Source organism: Pelophylax lessonae (genome assembly GCF_965119305.1).
Source record: "Pelophylax lessonae genome assembly, chromosome: 2".
NCBI classification, from domain to species: Eukaryota; Metazoa; Chordata; class Amphibia; order Anura; family Ranidae; genus Pelophylax; species Pelophylax lessonae.
In genome coordinates, this window is record NC_138769.1 from 581,393,587 (window position 1) to 581,407,418 (window position 13,832).

Sequence of the window (13,832 nt, forward strand, 5' to 3'; positions counted from 1 at the left end):
CACAGCCCCCCCCCATGGCCCCTTTTACATTACACAGCTCCCCACCCCACCTCTCTGGACCCCTTTACATTACTTGCCCCCCTCATGGACCCCTTTACATTACACAGCCCCCTATGGACCCCTTTACCTTACACAGCCCTCCATGGACCCCTTTATATTACACAGCCCCCCCCCCCATGGACCCCTTTACACTGCACAGCCCCCCAAATGGACCCTTTTACATTACACAGCACCCTCATGGACCCCTTTACCTTACACAGCCCTCCATTGACCCCTTTACATTACACAGCTCCCCCAATGGACCCCTTTACATTACACAGCCCCCTCCATGGACCCCTTTACATTATACAGCTCCCCACCGCACACCTCTGGCCCCCTTTACATTATACAGCCTCTACCATGTACCCCTTTACATTACACAGCCCCCCCCCAATGGACCCCTTTACATTACACAGCCCCCCATGGACCCCTGTACATTACACAGCCCCTCCATGGACCCTTTTACATTACACAGCCCCCCATGGACCCCCGTACATTACACAGCCCCCTATGGACCTTTTTACAATACACAGCCCCCCATGAACCCCTTTACATTACACAGCCCCCCATGGACCCCTTTACATTACACAGCCCCCAATGGACCTCTTTACATTACACAGCCCCCTCCATGGACCCCTTTACATTACACAGCCCCCTCCATGGACCCCTTTATATTACACAGCTCCCCACCACTAGGGATGATCGAACGGTTCGGGTCGACCATCGGTTGGACCCGAACATTGGCTGTTCGAAATTCGGCCGAATTTCGAACTTTTTGCGGTAAAAGTTCGGAATTCGGCCACCAGAACCGCCCAAAATGCAATGGGACAGGAACTGGGCTTTAAAAGCCCTTGATTGACCCAGAAACATCAGTAAAAGCAGATTGGAGTGACTAGGGGGTCCAGAGGCCAATCAGGAGTGAATACGCTCCCCATACGCCCCCCCCCCCCGTATATAACATAGCCCCGCCAAATCTCTAGCACTGTATTACAGAGGCTGTGGAATAGAGTGGAAGCATTTCTGCTGCTCCAGTGTCATTTTGCAATTATTAGTGTGAGGAAAGGGATATGCAGTGTAGTTAGGGTACTATATACCACTATAGTTAGATTCAATAATCTAGTTTCTGTAGGGAAAGTGTTAAGTGTCAGGGTGACCGTAGTGTAGGGTGAACTGACTCTGCTATGCCAGGGTGACCGAACTCTTCCATGTCAGGGTGACCGCCAGAAAGAAAAGATAATTTTTCTTACAATTTCAGTAGCGCAATGATGGGGCTCCGCTCCTTTCACACCTGGGCGTTTTTGTTGCAGGCGTTTATTGGGCATTTTTTGGGCGTCTTTGGAGGCAGGCATGACATCTGAACTTCTGTATAGGGGTATATATACACATATACACATACACACATATAGGTGTGAAAGGAGCGGAACCCCATCCCTGCGCTATTGAAATAATTTCAGTAGCGCAGGGATGGGGTTCCGCTCCTTGCACACCTATATGTGTGTATGTGATGTGTATATATATATATGTGTGTGTATGTATATATTCCCCTATACAGAAGTTCAGATGTCATGCCTGCCTCCAAAGACGCCCAAAAAATGACCAATAAACGCCTGAAACAAAAACGCCAGGTGTGAAAGGAGCGGAACCCCATCCCTGCGCTACTAAAAATTCTAAGAAAAATGATCTTTTTTTTCTGGTTCTGGACATGCTACAGAGCTGAAACTTCACAGGTACACTTTTTAGACCCAGACACTAAATCCAAAGCAATCTCTTTTTTTTTCAATAATTTTTTCAATAATTGGCTTTCTATCAAAAACGACAATTTTTAAGAACTTTTTTTTTGTGTGATTAATAGTCCCTGGGGCATGACCCAGAACCCTAGGCACTTCTTAGGGGCATTTATTGGGTTTTAGGGCTTCAAAATGGTATTTTTTGATTCCAGAAATTCGGGTCCCATTGATTTCAATGGGGTTCTGGAATCCGAACCGAACTTTAGGGAAGTTCGGGTGTTCTGGTCGAACCAAACTTTTCAAAAGTTCGTTCTTCCCTACCCACCACACACTTCTGGCCCCCTTTACATTATACAGCCTCAACCATGGACCCCTTTACATTACACAGCCCCCCATGGACCCCTGTACATTACACAGCCACCTATGGACCCCTGTACATTAGACAGCCCCCATGGACCCCTTTACATTACACAGCCCCCCCATGGACCCCTTTACATTACACAGCCCCCCATGGACCCTTGTACATTACACAGCCCCTCCATGGACCCTTTTACATTACACAGCCCCCTATGGATCCTTTTACAATACACAGCCCCCCCATGAACCCCTTTACATTACACGGCCCCCCATGGACCCCTTTTACATTACACAGCCCCCCATGGACCCCTTTACATTACACAGCCCCCAATGAACCCCTTTACAATACACAGCCCCCTCCATGGCCCTCTTTACATTACACAGCCCCCTCCATGGACCCCTTTACATTACACAGCCCCCCATGGACCCCTGTACATTACACAGCCCCCCATGGATCCTTTTACAGTACACAGCCCCCCATGAACCCCTTTACATTACACAGTCCCCCATGGACCCCTTTTACATTACACAGCCCCCCATGGACCCCTTTACATTACACAGCCCCCAATGGACCTCTTTACAATACACAGACCCCTCCATGGCCCCCTTTACATTACACAGCCCCCTCCATGGACCCCTTTACATTACACAACTCCCCACCACACACCTCTGGCCCCTTTACATTATACAGCCTCTACCATGGACCCCTTTACATTACACAGCCCCCCCATGCACCCCTTTACATTACACAGCCCCCCATGGACCCCTGTACATTAAACAGCCCCCCCATGGACCACTTTACATTACACAGCCCCCTATGGACCCCTGTACATTACACAACCGCCATGGACCCCTTTACATTACACAGCCCCCCCCATGGACACCTTTACATTACACAGCCCCCATGGACCCCTTTACATTACACAGCCCCCCATGAACCCCTTTACATTACACATCCCCCAATGGACCTCTTTACATTACACCCCCCATGGACCCCTGTACTTTACACAGGGGTTCTAGCAACCAATCACCTGCTTGCTAAGTTAGAAAGTTTACTCCGGCAGCTCCCTCTGTCTATTCAGCGCTGCTGTTTCTCTCTCTTTCATTCTGCCTCAATGCCTCCTGCTCGAATCTCCTGTGTTAGTGAGTGGCGGAGGTAGTCCAGCGGCCAGCCCAGGGTGTCACCCCTCAGGCGGGACACAGCCGTCGGGACTAATGCTTGACCGGGGCCAGGTCACTGGACAGGTGGGGCTTCTTGGGCAAGTGGGGCCCCGGGCAACTGCCCAGCGTGCCCATGTGGTAAGACGGCCCTGGCCATGACCGGCAGAATATGACGTTTTTAAGGCTCCAAACCAGTCCCTGCACAACACCATTTTATGCTCTACTCAGTGGCGTAGCGTGGGGGGTGTAGGGGGGGCCAGCCGCACCGGGCGCAACATCTGGGGGGGCGCATCCGCAGTGTCACTCTGTCTGTCTGACTCTGACATACACAGTTCACACACTGTCTGCGGCTGCCTCCATCTTTAGGCTGGGAGATGTCCAGCGCAGCCGCCCTATGGCTGAAAATGGCGGGTCGGGGCTGGACTGTGCCTCACCTGTCCATTGGTGTAGGGTGGGGTGGCGTTGCAAGCCAAGCCCCGCCTATGCCGCCTCTCTTCACTGCTCAGTCAGTTAAGCAGCGAGTGAGTCAGCAGTGCGCCCCGAGCCCACCCATTGTGTGACAATAGCGAATGAAAATTCGCTATTGTCACACGGATCCTCCTCCTGGCCAATCAGGAAGCGGGTCCGAGACCCGCTTCCTGATTGGCCGAAAGGCGATCGCATGCCATTGGCCGAGGAGGAGGCGGGAGGACAAGGAGACGCGGGGGGAACTGAGGAAAAGCCGCCACTGCAGGTAAGTCTCTCTGCATTGAAGGGGGCACGCTGGTCCGTCTGCATTGAAAGGGGGCACGATGATCTCTCTATAAATTGAAGGGGGGCACGCTGGTAATTCTGCATTGAAAGGGGGCACGCTGGTCTCTCTGCATTGAAAGGGGGCACGCTGGTCATTCTGCATTGAAAGGGGGCATGCTGGTCTCTCTGCATTGAAAGGGGGCACACTGGTCATTCTGCATTGAAAAGGGGCACGCTGGTCATTCTGCATTGAAAGGGGGCACGCTGATCATTCTGCATTGGAAGGGGGCAGGGGTCATGCTGGTCATTCTGCATTGAAAGGGGGCACGCTGGTCTCTCTACATTGAAAGGGGGCAATGTTTGTTTTATTAACAAACAATACATGTGCTTAGGGGGTAAGGGTTTCTTTAACTAATCTAGTGGAAGAGACTTGAGTGCTAAAATCCCGCGGGTTAGGGGGCGCAAATTACTTGCCTTGCCCCGGGTGCTGACAACCCACGCTACGCCACTGGCTCTACTGATGGACTTAAAGTAGAACTAACTGTAAAACTTTTTATTTTCATTTTGGATTAAGTAAGGGGGTTTTAACCCGTCAATTTTTTTGCCACCTATGCCCCATTGGGGAAATTTCACTTTACTTTCTATGCCGGGAGTGGCGAAAAAACCCCTCCGAAGTGAGAGAATCCCTGGTAGTCACCAGGATCATCAGAACTAATGTCCCCATTGGAAGATTGCCCCTCTATTCCTATTATCGTGACAAGCCAAATTTTGGGGTTTTCTTTCACTACAAGTGCCAGTTCACACTGTAGCAATGTCAGACATCGCATGTGATTTGCGCCCCCACTGCTGTGCAAATCCCATGCGATGTCTGTGCGATGCAAATTCAGCCATACAGATTGTATGGTCTGCATCAGAATCAGATTGCATGGGTGTTCACACCTATGTGATCCAATGCCTGTCCGAATTGACACTTCACACTGTGATATGCCAACTGATCTGGGGGTGTCATTAACTTTGTATTGACTCTCCCAGCGGTTCGCATATGGCAGTGTGAACTGCCTGTGAGTCGGATGCCATGCGAGAACCCGCAGTGGATTTGCAGGGTTCCCGCACTGTACCACTGTGAACCAAGCCTTATGCTTGCCATACACGGTTAGATTTTTGGATGACAATGTTGGTAGAACATTTGTACGAAAATTCTTTGAACATTCGATGAATGGGCAAATGTCGTTCGAAAATTCTCTTTTGCTTTTAACATTCAATTTCAAACTGAATGTCATTTTTGAGCGATAACCACATATACTGCCCGAAAATTTGTTGATCGAGAAAAGTTTTCCTTCCTGTACAATTTCCTTTAGATTTACCAAAACTATGTAATAGGAGGACACATCTAATCTAGCCAGCCAATCTGTATTCATTCAGCCAGGCCCAAACACTACATAGTTGATGGTAGATCTAAAGGAGATTGTTCATTCAGATTATAAAGTGTATGGTGAGCTTAAAACAAAAGGTAATTTTAATTTCATACTAAATGAATACCCATGTATTTTATACTCAGTCTTACTGATTTTATTCTGCTGTATCTTAACTTATGTATTCTGCTGTATAACTCTTGATTGTCAGGCAATGATCCTCAATAAATATTTCACTTACAAAAAAACAAAATGTAAAACATTTCCCGTATCATCAGGACATGTTTGTGATCTTGGCTTGCTAAGGAAGATGTTAAATTCAGTTTTGTAAAACATTCTGTACCTAGTGTACAATTTACAGTGAAATAACATTTAGCGAGTCTCATAAAAAGGAAAGGAAGGTTCGTTACCATTGGCATGCAGCAACTCACATATTTACATTCCTTCAGTAGTAATAGTAGATAGCAAACTACACTAAATTAAAAAACAATTAAATATTAGACAGCACTGTATAAGTACAGTTGTGCAAATTGTTAATCCTCTTGCTTACAGCGCTGGGTCATGGGTCACAATCCTAACAGTGATGCCAGCTGCATAGAGTTTGCGCTTCCTTCTCTCTGGGTTACCCTGTTTTCTCCCACAATCCCGTAATATATTGGTTGGTAAAGTGGCCCTATATATAGCATCTATGTATGTGGTAGGGAAATTACATTGTAATTGTCTTTGGGGGACAGAGACTGGTTTGATAACACTGTAAAAAAACTGCATAATATGTTGGCACTATAAATATACTGGAAATGATTACTTGTCTATAAACAACATTAGCCGTTTTATACCAGCCAATTTTTTAATTACCATACATTCATTTAATTCAGAATGAAAAATGAAGTGATAACGGCTCTGATGATCTCAATAAAATTGTGCAACATTAAGTAAAATATTAGGAATTAAATTGTAAACCCAAAAACCAAATATGTAAAATAGTGCAGATTACTAGTCCTTGATGTGGTGGCTGCATTTTTCTTTTTTAATTTACTTTTGCTTTCATTTGGCTTTTGCTCTTCATCTGGTAATCCTGCAAATAAACTACGTCCTGCTACATTGCGCCTCCATTGCATCTTTGGAGAGAGCCACGGTTGTCCTGGCAACATTGTTCTTCCATTGCATCTTTGGAGGGAGCCACGGTTGTCCTGGCAACATTGCTCCTTCATTGCATCTTTGGAGGTAGCCATGGTTGTCCTGGCTACATTGCTTCTCCATTGCATCTTTGGAGGGAGCCACGGTTGTCCTGGCAACATTGCTCCTTCGTTGCATCTTTGGAGGTAGCCATGGTTGTCCTGGCTACATTGCTTCTCCATTGCATCTTTGGAGGGAGCCACGGTTGTCCTGGCAACATTGCTCCTCCATTGCATCTTTGGAGGTAGCCATGGTTGTCCTGGCAACATTGCTCCTCCATTGCATCTTTGGAGGTAGCCATGGTTGTCCTGGCAACATTGCTCCTCCATTGCATCTTTGGAGTTAGCCATGGTTGTCCTGGCTACTTTGCTTCTCCATTGCATCTTTGGAGGGAGCCACGGTTGTCCTGGCAACATTGCTCCCCATTGCATCTTAAAGGGAGCCACGGTTGTCCTGGCTACATTGCTCCTCTACTGTATCTTTGGAGGGTGCCATGGTTGCCCTGGCTACATTGCTCCTCTACTGAATCTTTGGAGGAAACCATGGTTGTCCTAGCTACATTGCTCCTCCACTGCATCTTTAGAGGGAGCCATGGTTGTCCTGGCTACATTGCTCCTCCACTGCATCTTTAGAGGGAGCCATGGTTGTCCTGGCTACATTGTTCCTCCACTGTGTCTTTGAAGGGAGCCATGGTTGTCCTGGCCAGTGGTTCTCAATTCCGGTCCTCGGGACCCACTAACAGGCCAGATTTTAAGTATTACCTTGGGGGATGCAGACTAGAATACTGCAATCACTGAGCAGCAAATTAGATCACCTGTGATGTAATTTAGTTATCTTGCAAACCTGGCCTGTTGGTGGGTCCCGAGGACCGGAGTTGGGAACCACTGGTCCTGGCTACATTACTTCTCCACTGTATCTTTGGCGGAAGCCATGGTTGTCCTGGCTACATTACTCCTCCATTATCTTTTGGAGGGAGCAATGGTTGTCCTGGGTACATTGCTTTTCCACTATCTTTGAAGGGAGCCACCATTGTCCTGGCTACATTGCTTCTCCACTGCATCTTTAGAGGAAGCCATGGTTGTCTTGACTACATTGTTCCTCCACTGTGTCTTTGGAGGGAGCCATGGTTGTCGCCCTTAGCTTCTCTCCTGATATGGGTTACAAACATGTCCCTATCTCTTCATCGCCATTACATGGGGGCTGGGAAATTAGTAATTTACAGAAGATGAATATTCTTCATTGCTGCTCACAGGAAGAACATGAAGCTTTTCTGGCAAGATCTATAGGTATTTGTACTTTGCTATAAAATGTTCTTAGCTTGGAAAAAAACAAAAAAAAAAAAACAAATGCAGCCACCACATCTAAGGACTGTAAGCTGCAATAAAAATGCAGTTTTGTTCTTGGCTTTAGTTATCCTTTAAGGTTAGGTTTGATCAGATATTGCATGATTACTATATATTATAACAGCTCTTTGCAGCATCCTATTAAATGAAACAAATAGCATTTCTCACCTTTGAAGCTGAACGCCTAGACTGCAAAGAGTGATTCCTCTGTTCACCGCACAAAGCTGACTCTCTTTATCAGAGAGTTAAAGAGGGAAGTGCCGGGTGTCTCTCTGTCAACAAGAAAATGTTTAGTTCTGCTAGTACAGGAGATTTGCCTGTGTTTGCATTGTCATATCTCTTTCAAAATCTCTAGCCAATCATAGTTCAGCAGGTCATCTCGCTCAATATACTCAAATTGGATGAAAATCATCTATTTGTCCATATTCAAACCAGCAGCACACAGAGTTGCAGTGTCTTCTCACATTTCTTTGCTGCCAATAAGTAGCCCAACATCCCACCGAGATTGATTTTTCAGAAAGTGCCCATTTTAAACCATCAATAATTCATAATGATAAATACATTGCGGAAGTCACTGCAAGGCTGTCTAGAGAAGGGATGAAGCATATTTATTTCTATGATATTTTAGGAGTAAACAGATTCGGATCACAAGAATACAGAGTTTTATCTTGATCTTTTCTGGAAGATGGGTAAAGTAAAGAGAACCAGAAATCTAGCAGTAAATATCATTGAGTGGAAGAGGGTAGGGAAGGTCAATGTACAGGGCCATATAAGTGTAGACTGTGGGGGTAATGGTTACCATAGGGATTGTAACCCCTGGGACTCCAGCTCTGAATATAATTCAAGTATGTTTGTCAAGAATGTTTTCTCTCATTGGTTTTATAAAAGCATCACCATGATGCATTTAATAGCTACAAACACGTCATGCCATCAATTTTGTTATCTTGTGAGGTATTTGTCTGGGGTAAATAATTGAAGAAAATCTATATACATTTTAACCAATTTTATTTTAATTGTTTAGGGGCAATGTTCTATCTTTAGTTCTGTTATATTTGTATATTGCCAATTATACAAATTTAATTAATGCAGAGTGCTCCCATGCTTCAAAATTAGTAGTGCATGCATGGGTTGGGTTACTGGGTTGTCTAATGGGAAAGCCAAGGACTTTGCTCTTGCAGGTTGAAGAAAGAATAAGATAACTTAACCCAAGAACAAAAATGTAAAATATTGTAGTATATTTGTCCTTAGATGTGGTGGCTGTATTAGTTCTCTTTTTTCAGGCTAACAATATTTTCAGTAAGTACAGAAAATACCCATTGATCTTGACAGTAATGCAGTGCCCTTGTAATTTCCTGTGAGCTGAACAGAAAGAAAAAAACAATGTTACCTTCTTTCTGTAAACCTCTAGATCTAATATCCCTCATGTAATGGAGATGAAAAAAGGCTGACACGTTTAAAGTCCAATCATGACTCCCTACCAGTCACGTATCATCCATGTGCGCAGGGTGTTCACTGCACACGGGCCCCCAAGGGGGGGCACTGTGACCCACCCTGCACACATGGATGAACCCCCTGGTTCACTGCCAGAGCAGCGGGAGGGACAGCTGTAAGCACCGATCTCCCGGCATGGCTTTTCAGCGGACAGCCACTTCTCCTCCTCTCCCTCTCATGGCTGTCAGCTGACAAGCCATGTCGGGAGATCAGTGCTCACAGCTGTCCCTCCCACTGCACCGATCCCCGGCTGTTCCCAGTGTCCTCCTTCTCTGGCCCCCCTCCGTGTCCTCCTCTACTTCCTCCGCCCCCCCTACTTCGGCCCCATGTCCTCTTTCTCCAACCCCCTCCATGTCCTCCTCTACCTCCTCCACCCCCCTGCTCCTCAGGCACCATGTCCTCCTCCTCTGTGATGACCTTAAAGTGAATAACTCAACATAAAGTTCACTATATGGACCCCTTATGTATTTATACATGTTGATCATATCCCCCTTAATCTTCTTTTCTCAAGAGAGAATAAATTCAGTTCCTCTAATCTTTTCTCATAGCTGAGCTCCTCCATGCTTCTTATCAGTTTGGTTGCCCTTCTCTACACTTTCTCCAGTTCCCCGATATCCTTTTTGAGAATTGGTGCCCAAAACTGAACTGCATATTCCAGATGGGGTCTTACTAATGATTTGTACAGGGGCAAAATTATATCTCTTTCTGGAGTCCATGCCTCTGTTAATACAAGAAAGGACTTTGCTTGCTTTGGAAACAGCAGCTTGGCATTGCAGGCTATTATTAAGCTTATGATCTACCAGAACACCCAGATCCTTCCCCGCTATGAATTCCCCCAGTTCTACTCCACCTAGTATGTACAGTATGCTGCATGCATATTCTTAGCCCCCAAGTGCATAACTTTACATTTATCAACATTAAACCTAATTTGCCACATAGTTGCCCAATGAAACAGTGCATTGAGGTCAGCTTGTAAGTTGGAGACATCCTGTAAGGAAGTTATTCCACTGCATAGCTTGGTGTCATCTGCAAAGACTGAAATGGTACTTTTAATCCCAGACCCTATATCATTTATAAAGGTATTAAAAAGTAAGGGTCCCAACACTGAACCTTGGGGTACACCACTGATAACCTTAGACCATTCAGAGTAAGAATTATTAACCACTACTGTCTTAATTCAATATTTTAGCCAGTTTTCTATCCATTTACACAATGATCTTTCCAAGCCTGTAGACTTTATCTTACAAATTAGCCGTCTGTGGGGAACTGTGTCAAACGCTTTTGCAAAATCCAAGTATACTACGTCCACCGCCACCCCTCTGTCCAAGGTTTTACTTACCTTCACATGAAAAGAAATCAGGTTTGTTTGGCAACTTCTGTCTTTCATGGATCCATGGTCTGTTACTTAAAATTTTTTTTTTCCAACAAGAACTCATCTATGTGGTCTTTTATTAAACTCTCCAGTATCTTCCTGACTATAGAAGTTAAACTAACAGGCCTATAGTTACTTGGTAAAGACTTTGATCCCTTTTTAAATATAGGCACCACATTGTCCCTACGTTATACATTCCTTAACCACTTTACCACCGGAGGATTTTGCTGTCCTACGTCCAGGCCACTTTTTGCGATTCGGCACTGTGCAAATCTAACTGACAATTGCACGGTCATGCAACGTTGTACCCAAACAAAATTTACGTCCTTTTTTTCCCACAAACAGAGCTTTCTTTTGGTGGTATTTCATCACCTCTGCGCTTTTTATTTTTTGCGATATTAATAAAAAAATGCGACAATTTTTAAAAAATAACAATATTTTTCTACTTTGACAGTTAAAAAATATCCAATATATTCAATTTTTGTCATATATTTAGGCCAAAATGTATTTAGCTACATGTCTTTGACCAAAAAAATTCTCAATGAGCGGATTTTTAACCGCTTTAAGACCGGAAGATTTTACCCCATTCCTGACCAGGCCATATTTTGCGATTCGGCACTGCGTTACTTTAACGGACAATTGCGCAGTCGTGTGCTGCTGTACCCAAATTAAATTTATGTCCTTTTTTCCCCCATAAATAGAGCTTTCTTTTGGTGGTATTTGATCACCTGTGCGATTTTTACTTTTCGTGCTATATACAAAAAAAGAGTGACAATTTTGAAAAAATAACAATATTTTTCAAATTTTTTTATATGAAATTCCCCCAAAAAGAAATGTAAAAATCTAATTTTTTTAACATTTTAGGCCAATTTCTTTTCTGCTACATATTTTTGGTAAAAAAAATTGCAATAAGCGTATTTTGATTGGTTTGCGCAAAAGTTATCGCAGCTACTAACTACGGGAAATTTATGTCATTTTTTATTGTTTTTTTTTTAACTAGTAATGGCGGCGATCTGGCGGCGATCTGCGATTTCTTTGCGGGACTACGACATTGCGAAAGACTGATCGGACCCTTGCCTGACATTTTTGACACTTTTGGGGGTACCAGTGACATTACTACAGTAATCAGTGCTATAAATATGCACTGTTACTGTAAAAATTACACTGGCAGGGAAGGGGTTAACCTTTATTGGTGATCAACGGGTTAATGTATGCCTGGTGCTTACTAACGTGTGTGGGGGGAGGGGACTGTGTGACACAGGCACAGATCGCAGGTTCAGCTATGCTGAATCCTGCAATCTGTCACTGTTTGTCACTTAGGAGATCCGCCCGCTTTGTTTACACAAGCGGCGGATCTCCACACTCGATCCCCGATGATCGGAGAAGAGCGGCGGTAATCACCGCCGCTCCTCCCATGGCCCGACTCCCGCTGTGACTGAATACAGTGGGAGTGAGCCTCCGGCGGCGCGCACGCGCGCCCAGAAGGGGAGGAGTCCAGCGACGTAGGTCTACGTCGCTGGACGATAACGAACCACTTTGCCGCAGTAGTATCAATGTGAGCGGTCGGCAAGTGGTTAATGAGTCCCTAAAAATGAGAAACAATGGCTTTTAAACGAGCTCAACTCTTTTAGGATCCGTGGGTGGAGGCGATCTGGTCCAGGCACTTTATCCACCTTTATTCTGTCTAAATATTTCTGGACCATATCACTTTTGAGCCATTGTGGATTATTTGGGACTGTGTCAATACCATCCTCATAATGATCATGAACTCCCCCATGCTCCTATGTATACACAGAGCTGAAGAAAGTTTTTAATACATTTGCCTTCTCTTTGTCCCCAGTCACCCATTCCAGATTATTTTGTAAAGGGCCTACATGCTCAGACCTAACCTTTTACTATTAATATATGTGACGGGTTTTTTGGGGTTTGTCCTACTATCTTTTGCAATCTGTCGTTTATTTTGAATTTTTGCGTCCTTGATTTCCTTTTTACACATTCTGTTATATTCTTTGTAACAATTAAACAATGATAGTGTTCCTTCATTTGTATATTTTATAAAAGCTCTTTTCTTATTATTTATAGCTTTATTAACTTTGGCTGTGAGCCACATAGGTTTTATTTTTAGCTTTTTAAACTTATTGCCCATGGGAATATGCAGTGAGTTTGCATACAGTTTTTTTGAAGAATTCCCATTTCTGTTCCGTGTTCATTGATGCCAATATTCCCTCCCAGTCTACGTCTTAGAGAGTAGCCCTCATCCTTGGAAAATTTGCTCTCTTAAGGTTAAGTGTTTTTATATTTCCCATATGCATTTGTTGCTTACAGCTAACAATAAATTAAATCATATTATGGTCACTGCTACCCAGATGTTGTTTTATATGAATATTGGTTCATACATTGGCTATACATGTTACAATCCAAATGTACAATATTCTTTCAATTTACCAACATGTATATTTTGTATGTGGTATAAATGCCTTTGAAATTGGATGTAAATTGAATGGATTGTTTTAGTAAGTTCTGTTCTGTTTAAAGAACAGTGATTATACAATCATTTTTAATGTGTGTGTTCAGTCACTATTCTAAAGCCATGGTAGAAAATCACATATGAATATGGGGGCTTAATGCTACAGCAGGCAAGTCTTAACAAAACTTACCCAAAACATACCAAAACTGTGATATATTAGTCAACTGAAAAAAAAATGGTGGCAATCTCCTCAGCCCTCTTCCATCAAAGCATACCATTTAACAAAGCTGCTAGTGTAATAAATATATACATTAAAGCGTTTGTTACCCTAAAAAAAAAAAAAAAAAAAAAAAAAAAAAGAGATCATGTTCCCTTAAAACATGTATATGTGTATATATATATATATATATATATATATATATATATACATATACATATATATACAGCATAGTGCTTGTGCTGTGTCACATTGCCCCTCCCCCGTATCACCTAAAAAACCTGGCTGATCCTGACAGTTTCTACCCTCCCCCCCTGTAAACTGACCACGGTGTATTA

General features: G+C 44.0%; 1 protein-coding gene across 1 annotated transcript in view; it reads right to left on the reverse strand.

The window, feature by feature from the left end:
• The window catches only part of AVIL (advillin), a 90,505-nt gene extending 82,303 nt beyond the window's left edge, over positions 1 to 8,202 (reverse strand). The window contains exon 1 of the mRNA XM_082246594.1: positions 8,116 to 8,202. The gene's annotated coding sequence lies outside the window, so the exon portion shown is untranslated. The remainder of the gene's footprint in view (positions 1 to 8,115) is intronic.
• Positions 8,203 to 13,832: the final 5,630 nt, after the last annotated feature.